This window comes from Fukomys damarensis, unplaced genomic scaffold (genome assembly GCF_012274545.1).
Source record: "Fukomys damarensis isolate Sample0158 unplaced genomic scaffold, DMR_v1.0_HiC HiC_scaffold_33, whole genome shotgun sequence".
Taxonomy (NCBI): domain Eukaryota; kingdom Metazoa; phylum Chordata; class Mammalia; order Rodentia; family Bathyergidae; genus Fukomys; species Fukomys damarensis.
In genome coordinates this window covers 32620078-32626373 of record NW_022900945.1, presented here as the reverse complement: position 1 = coordinate 32626373, position 6296 = coordinate 32620078, and the positions used below count along the sequence as shown (strand labels likewise).

The following is a 6296-nucleotide window of genomic DNA, read 5'->3' as shown; positions in this document are numbered from 1 at the left end:
AATTATGAAAAGAATTCATGTGCTTCTTTTTTTTTTTTTTTTTTTTGGTACCAGGGATCGAACCCCGGTCCTTGTGCTTGCAAGGCAGGCGGTGGAACCACTGAGCTAAATCCCCGGCCATGTGTTTCTAATGATACATTGAATCTGACACGGTTTGCATTGACAGCTAAGGTTTTTTTGTTTGTTTGACTCTTAATAGGAAGCTAAATGGTTAAATTTACAAGGAAAAAGAAAGATATTTTTATTTCTTTAAGAAGCATAGCTCATCTAAATAAATATTTGGAAATTGAATGCATATTATTCAGTACACAGAACTGATTCCTCAGTCAGGTCGTCTTTACTGTGTTAACTGTATATAATGGCAGACAAATTATTACCAATGGGCCAGAAGTTAAAGATGTTTAATGTTAAACTATATTTTTTCCATAAAATAGAGGGTAGGTAATCTGGAATAGAGGGTGGGATTTGAGTTGTATTTTTTAATAAATAATTTAAAGGCAAAAAATAATTTAAATAAATTTAATCAAACATATAACAAAGCTTTATGAAAGGCTGATTACCTGTCAGGCATTTTTGCTTCACTAAACTACAACAAAAGTATATCACAAAAAGACAATGACACTTCAATGCGGTCATGTATGTAAGAACAACTGTCCTAGAATTAGCCACTGTCAACGAGCATATGTACATTAAAGAAGATCCAACCTACCAATGCAATCAATCACATGCTCTGAGTAAGCAAGCCAGAGAACGGAAGGGCACTTGGCATAAAGCAAACACTAAACTTGTCCAGAGCGGGATCTGCTGTATCTAATCCCAAGGACTCAAGAACAGGACAAAGAATACAATGTGGCAGCTTCAGGATAGCTAGAAACAGAGAACCAATGCAACACGTTAGTCTGCTCTCATGATTGGGAACAGCAGATGGTTAGAAGGCTGAATAATTTATAATTACACACGAACAGCTTTTGCACTGGTAAATCTGATCTCCTAATATAGCACAGTAAATACGAAAGGTTATCTGATGGGCAGATGATGCTGTCATGATCTGAAACTGCTACGAGCCCAGGGAACATTAGAAAAGAGTAATTTAGTAGAAAAACCAGTGCTCTCAATCAGAATGATATTTTGTATATTAAAATTTTGATTCATCATAAAATGAGAAACAACTGGATTTTGGAGAATCAGTTACTGTGACGTTTCTGTTGCAGATGTAGTTTTCAAGTGAATGTAAATAAACACAGACCCTGGAGGTCGGGGTGCATAGGGGATTGGTGAGATTTGGGCTTCTCAAATGTCTGACAGGACACAAGCTGAATGTGTGTTTTTTTAATTAGGATGTGGTGAGAATGTTGTCGGAAATGCCAGCTATTTTAATGGGGGCTAAATAACTGTAATGATAATGCAATCTGACCTCTACTCAGGCATCAGGAGTTTTGCAAGTAACCTTCAAGTATTCTTGTAGCCATGACACTGGAAGCTAACTGAAGATGTGGTTATCCATGATTCTGGTAAGCTTTTTTCTTTTCTTTTTAAGTATTTGTTTGTAACAGAATCATGGTTTATTTTGGAGAATTGGCACATACATATAATACTTATAATATATCTTGACCATTTTCAATCCCTTTACCTCTCAAAGTTTCTCTTATTATTAAAAATGTGGAGGAAAATATTTCTAGTGAATAAACCACTTGTCATCATATAATAAAGTGGCAAAACATAGTCAATGATGTAGCTAGCCATTGACTTTCTCCACTCATAAATAACCACTGGCTTTGAACCTTGTAACCCTTAACATTTATTCGTAATCATATACAGAGCAGCCACTGTACTTTTGATCTACTTCATTTTGGTTTTATTTATTAGTGTTAATTGTTCCTACTTGATATTAAGAACAGAATTTTATTATTTGAAGACCCCAAATTTAAATTCCACGCTAATATAACAGAATAACAAACAGGGTACAGCTAGTCTTGTGTGGTCTAATGGAGTAAGTGACATTTGTCTATGGCAGACACAGGGTGCATTGAAAGGAGTGGGTGTGGATATTTTTTGAGCTGGTAAAGTTGGTTGTGGGCCCTCTCCTGGGGAGTGGAGAAGCCCAGGACCCACAACAGCACAAATCCTTTCTCTGATGCATGGGTCTCTGCTTCTGAAACTTTTTTCTTTGTGACCAAGTCTTGAGGCTGGGTCACTGAAACTAATTCATTCCTTATTTTCTGTGCTTTTCAGTTGCTCCTTTAATCAACACAGCCAGAGATCTATGACATGTCTGCTAATGGTCTGAAGTTTACATTTTAAGGTATCCAATATCATTTTGATTGAGAAAATTAATGAAAAGTTGAAATATCTCATGGGGGACAAATACAAATTTAAATTTGTTTTAGGGATCTTATGATTCTGGAATCTCTTCTAGAAGACCAAAGGAGATATTTGGCAGGTTCTCAATGGTGTTCACTGAAACGAAGGAGGAATAAGAGGAGTAAGGCCTGGTGAAAAGGGGCTGGAGTCAAAAAGGCTTCTGTTTTACTCATGGCATAGGTATACGGCTTTCTGCGCTTATGTGTTAAAGCACAGAAGTACAGTACATAAGCACATAGTGTACTTACATATAAAATGAAGTTAAGACTTCCCCCAGAGAATTGTCACTTTCAGGATAATACTTAGGTCACAATGTGGTTTGTAATGGAAGGGTCTGGAGACCATCATGTTGCGTGAAATGTGTCAGACTCAGAGAGACAAACATGTTATCTTTAATGTGTGGAATCTAAAAAATCTGACCAGAAAGTAGAAGGGAGATATTATTAGACAATAGAAAGGGAATAAGAGGGAGGGGGAGGGGATGAAGGACGTGTGATAGGGGAGGGTGATGTGAGCAAAATCTTATATACATTGATCCCACCCACCTTGTGGAAGTCGGGGAAGAAGGCAAGGCAAGGAAAGTGGTGGGGGTTAAAATCGTCAAAATATGTTATGTGCATGTGTGAATCTGCCAAATTGAAATCCATTAATCTGTTAAAAAAAGAGTGAAAAAAAGAGATATGTCCATAAAGACAGCTGCTACTGAGCTGAGGGGGAAGGGGTCTCAGAGGTTATTTTAATCATCTTTCAGACTAATGGAAGTGGTGGTGGGGTATTTATTCTAGGTCAGTCGCAATTTTAATCTTTTTTTTTTCCTGCTAACATATAGATGAGATTGTTAGGTATGAGCAAAAGAGAATGCATAATGGGGATTTCAAAATAAAAGAGCGGGCCAGGGATTTGGCTCAGTGGTTCCACCGCCTGCCTCGCAAGTGCAAGGGCTGGAGTTCCATCCCCGGTACCAAAAAAAGAAAAAGAAGAGTCAAGAGCAACTGAAGGAGAGGGAAATGAGGAAACTAAGCAAAGTCATGGTGGCTAATTGCCTCAAACTCAAGGCAACACCACCGTACAATTTTCTCCTGTCCCAAAGACACCTACATGTTTATTTTTTTATTTTTTAAGGAAATTCAAGGCTTTCTGTTTTATTTCATTAATGTTCAAGTCATTATCTAGGCTTCTCCAGTTGGTCCTCCTAAGGAGGAATTATTTTTAAGTCCGTCCATCCATCCATCCATCCATCATCTATCCATCCTCCCAGCCATCCCCCCACTGATCTCACTTATTAATGATTCATGTAGTAAACTATTCATAGATGTTTCTACTATGTGCTAAGTGTTACACTCGAGGCTAATGTGTGCTTGAGTGTGTGTACATGTTGGGTGGGGTGGAGTGGGTAGATTTATCCTTTTTGCTGGAACTTTGGTTTACTTAGATTCTTTTGTTAAATTAAAAATGAAGCTCCTGAATTAAAAATAATCAGAGTATCTGGAAAATTAAAAGCAACAGCAGATGAACTATTACAAATCTGGTAAACCAATTAGTCAAATATGGAGAGTGAAAAACATTCTTGAAATGATTTTTGACTCATATAATTGCCTCTGAATAATTTCTTAAGTGTTTCTAGGCAACAGAAAATGTAATAAGAAACAAATGCTGGAGGTTTTCTCCTCTCCTTTCTTTCTTTCTTTCTCTCTTCTGCTGTTATAAGAGAACAGCTTGTCTGTTTTCCTATTATCTGGTGTTAGATGTGGTTAGTTGGGTCAGAGGAAGCAGGCAGAAGCATTTAGAATATGATATTTGGCATGCATATCTCACTTGTGTTTGATGAAGCATTAGTTTCATTAAGGTGCACTTGCCCTGTTCAGGTAGATAAGATCATGAAGTAGAGACTACACTTGCATACATATCTTAATGAGTTAAACTTTGATAAGCCATGGCTAGCAACAAAAAACAATTGATCTTTATATTTCTACATCAACATTATGAGTTTCCTATGAAATTGAATTTTGTTTTCTATTTTGGAACTAATTGAATAGATGATTGCTTTATGTGATATTGAGCAGAATGCTTTTGCTTGTATTCCATCTCCATTTGAGGAGAACTTTTCCTTAGGTTATGTGGGACGTGATGTGGTTATAGCAGCTGTAACAGCCCACTTGCTTTTCTTGTAATGCACAGTCACACAGAAATGCCAAGGTTCACAGGCACCTTTGCCTGACTATCTGGGGACAAATGAAAGTTCATTAAAGGGAGGCAGGAGGTCAGAAGGGTACTTTGGGGTAGGAGAAAAAAAAATCCTTACTAGAGAACATTTAATCATAAGAAGCTTATCCTCAAAGGGAATGCAGTGCATTTGCATCATTCTCGTTGGCAGTTAACCTTTTACATTTTATGCTTATGACATTTCTGTCAGGCGCTCTGTGTGCGCCGATGAAAGTCAGAGGTCTTTGGACACCATTCAAGAAGCAGAAGGTGCCTGGGGGCTGGGGAAGCTTGACATGAGGCAGTCTGGCAGAGGAGGAAGGTTAGGCTGAGCTGCAGGGCAGCTGGAGAAGAGGACTCAGGATGTGAACGGCAAGCTGCCTGGTGCAGAGCTCCTTTGGAAACTTCTGGAGGAGCTTGGGTTTGGCCTTAGTTGCTGGACCAAGGGTGACAAAGAAGTGTCAGAGCAGGGTTTCTAAACCGGCCTATACATTTGTGCGCACAGAGGTTTAGATGCATGAGTCAGAGCACCTGTACCTACAACTAGGAAGTAGGTGGTTCAGTGGTAACAGGAAGAGCAGGGTTGCTTGGGAGGTAAATTGAGATCTGCTTAACAAAGTGATTCAAAAGATGTCCAGCATAGCTTTCTCCTGGAAACAAGATTTCCTAAGCTATTAATCAGGGAATTGGGCAAAATACTCAATAATATTGTTCCAAAGCTAATATTCAAGGACAGAAACCATGGAAACCCATTTATTTTGTGAAATTGTTGCCTTTCTTTGGAAGAAAAGACTAGATGATGAAGGAAGACACATGCTTTACTTAACAGTTATGTATGAGTCAGAGAACCCTTTCAGTATTTTTCATATGTTAAATATTCAGGTGAAATAGCTATGGAAACTGATGGATTTAAGAGTGAAATCTTTAGCATAGATTGGAACTAAATGCTATAAAAAGGTAGCATTTAGGCTTTAACTCTTGTGGATTTTTTCCACAAGATCTGAGGCACAATTTTATTTTACAATTAGAACTTTTAATTAGGTTTCAATTCTAGCTCTTTAACTTTTTAGCTGTATATCTTGGGGTAAGTTCACCTGTATAAATGTTGATCTTTCTCATATGTTAAATGTTGCCTACCATGCAAAGTGGATGTGAGAATTCAATACAATAATAGGTATGAAGTGTTTAGTATAGTGCTTGTTCCATAGCACATATTTCATAAAAATTAAGCCTATTAATATTTTATCCTTTAGGCCTCCCCCCCAAATTCATCAAATACCAAATGAAAAGAATCCTAATTGGGTGGTATTCTTAGTTTACTGAAAGAAAAATATTCTTTGATCAAATTCCAAATGAAAAGAATCTTAGTTGGGTGGTATTCTTAGTTTACTAAAAGAAAAATATTCTTTGTACTCAAAGAAGTGAGAGATTTTACCAAAATATTAAAATAGTTAGATAAAGTTATGGGTAATATTCTAATTTTAATTATTTGTGATTTTTGTTAGGGAATAGTATTTAATATTTTAAAAAAACTACTACATGGCAGCTACCTTGAAGTCACTCTATTTACAATGTTCCTGCAAAGTGATAGCAATTGTCCCATTTTTTGACCTGGAACTCACTATGTAGCCCAGGCTGGTCTCAAACTTACAACTATCCTCCTGTGTGCTGGGTTTACAAGTGTGCACCACCACGTCCGGGAAGTCCCATTTTTTTTTTTTTTTTTTTTTTTG

General features: G+C 37.3%; 1 protein-coding gene across 3 annotated transcripts in view; it reads right to left on the bottom strand.

Moving 5' to 3' along the window:
* Palmd (palmdelphin) overlaps positions 1 to 6296 on the bottom strand; it is a 54036-nt gene that overhangs the window by 15183 nt on the left and 32557 nt on the right. The window lies entirely within an intron of this gene.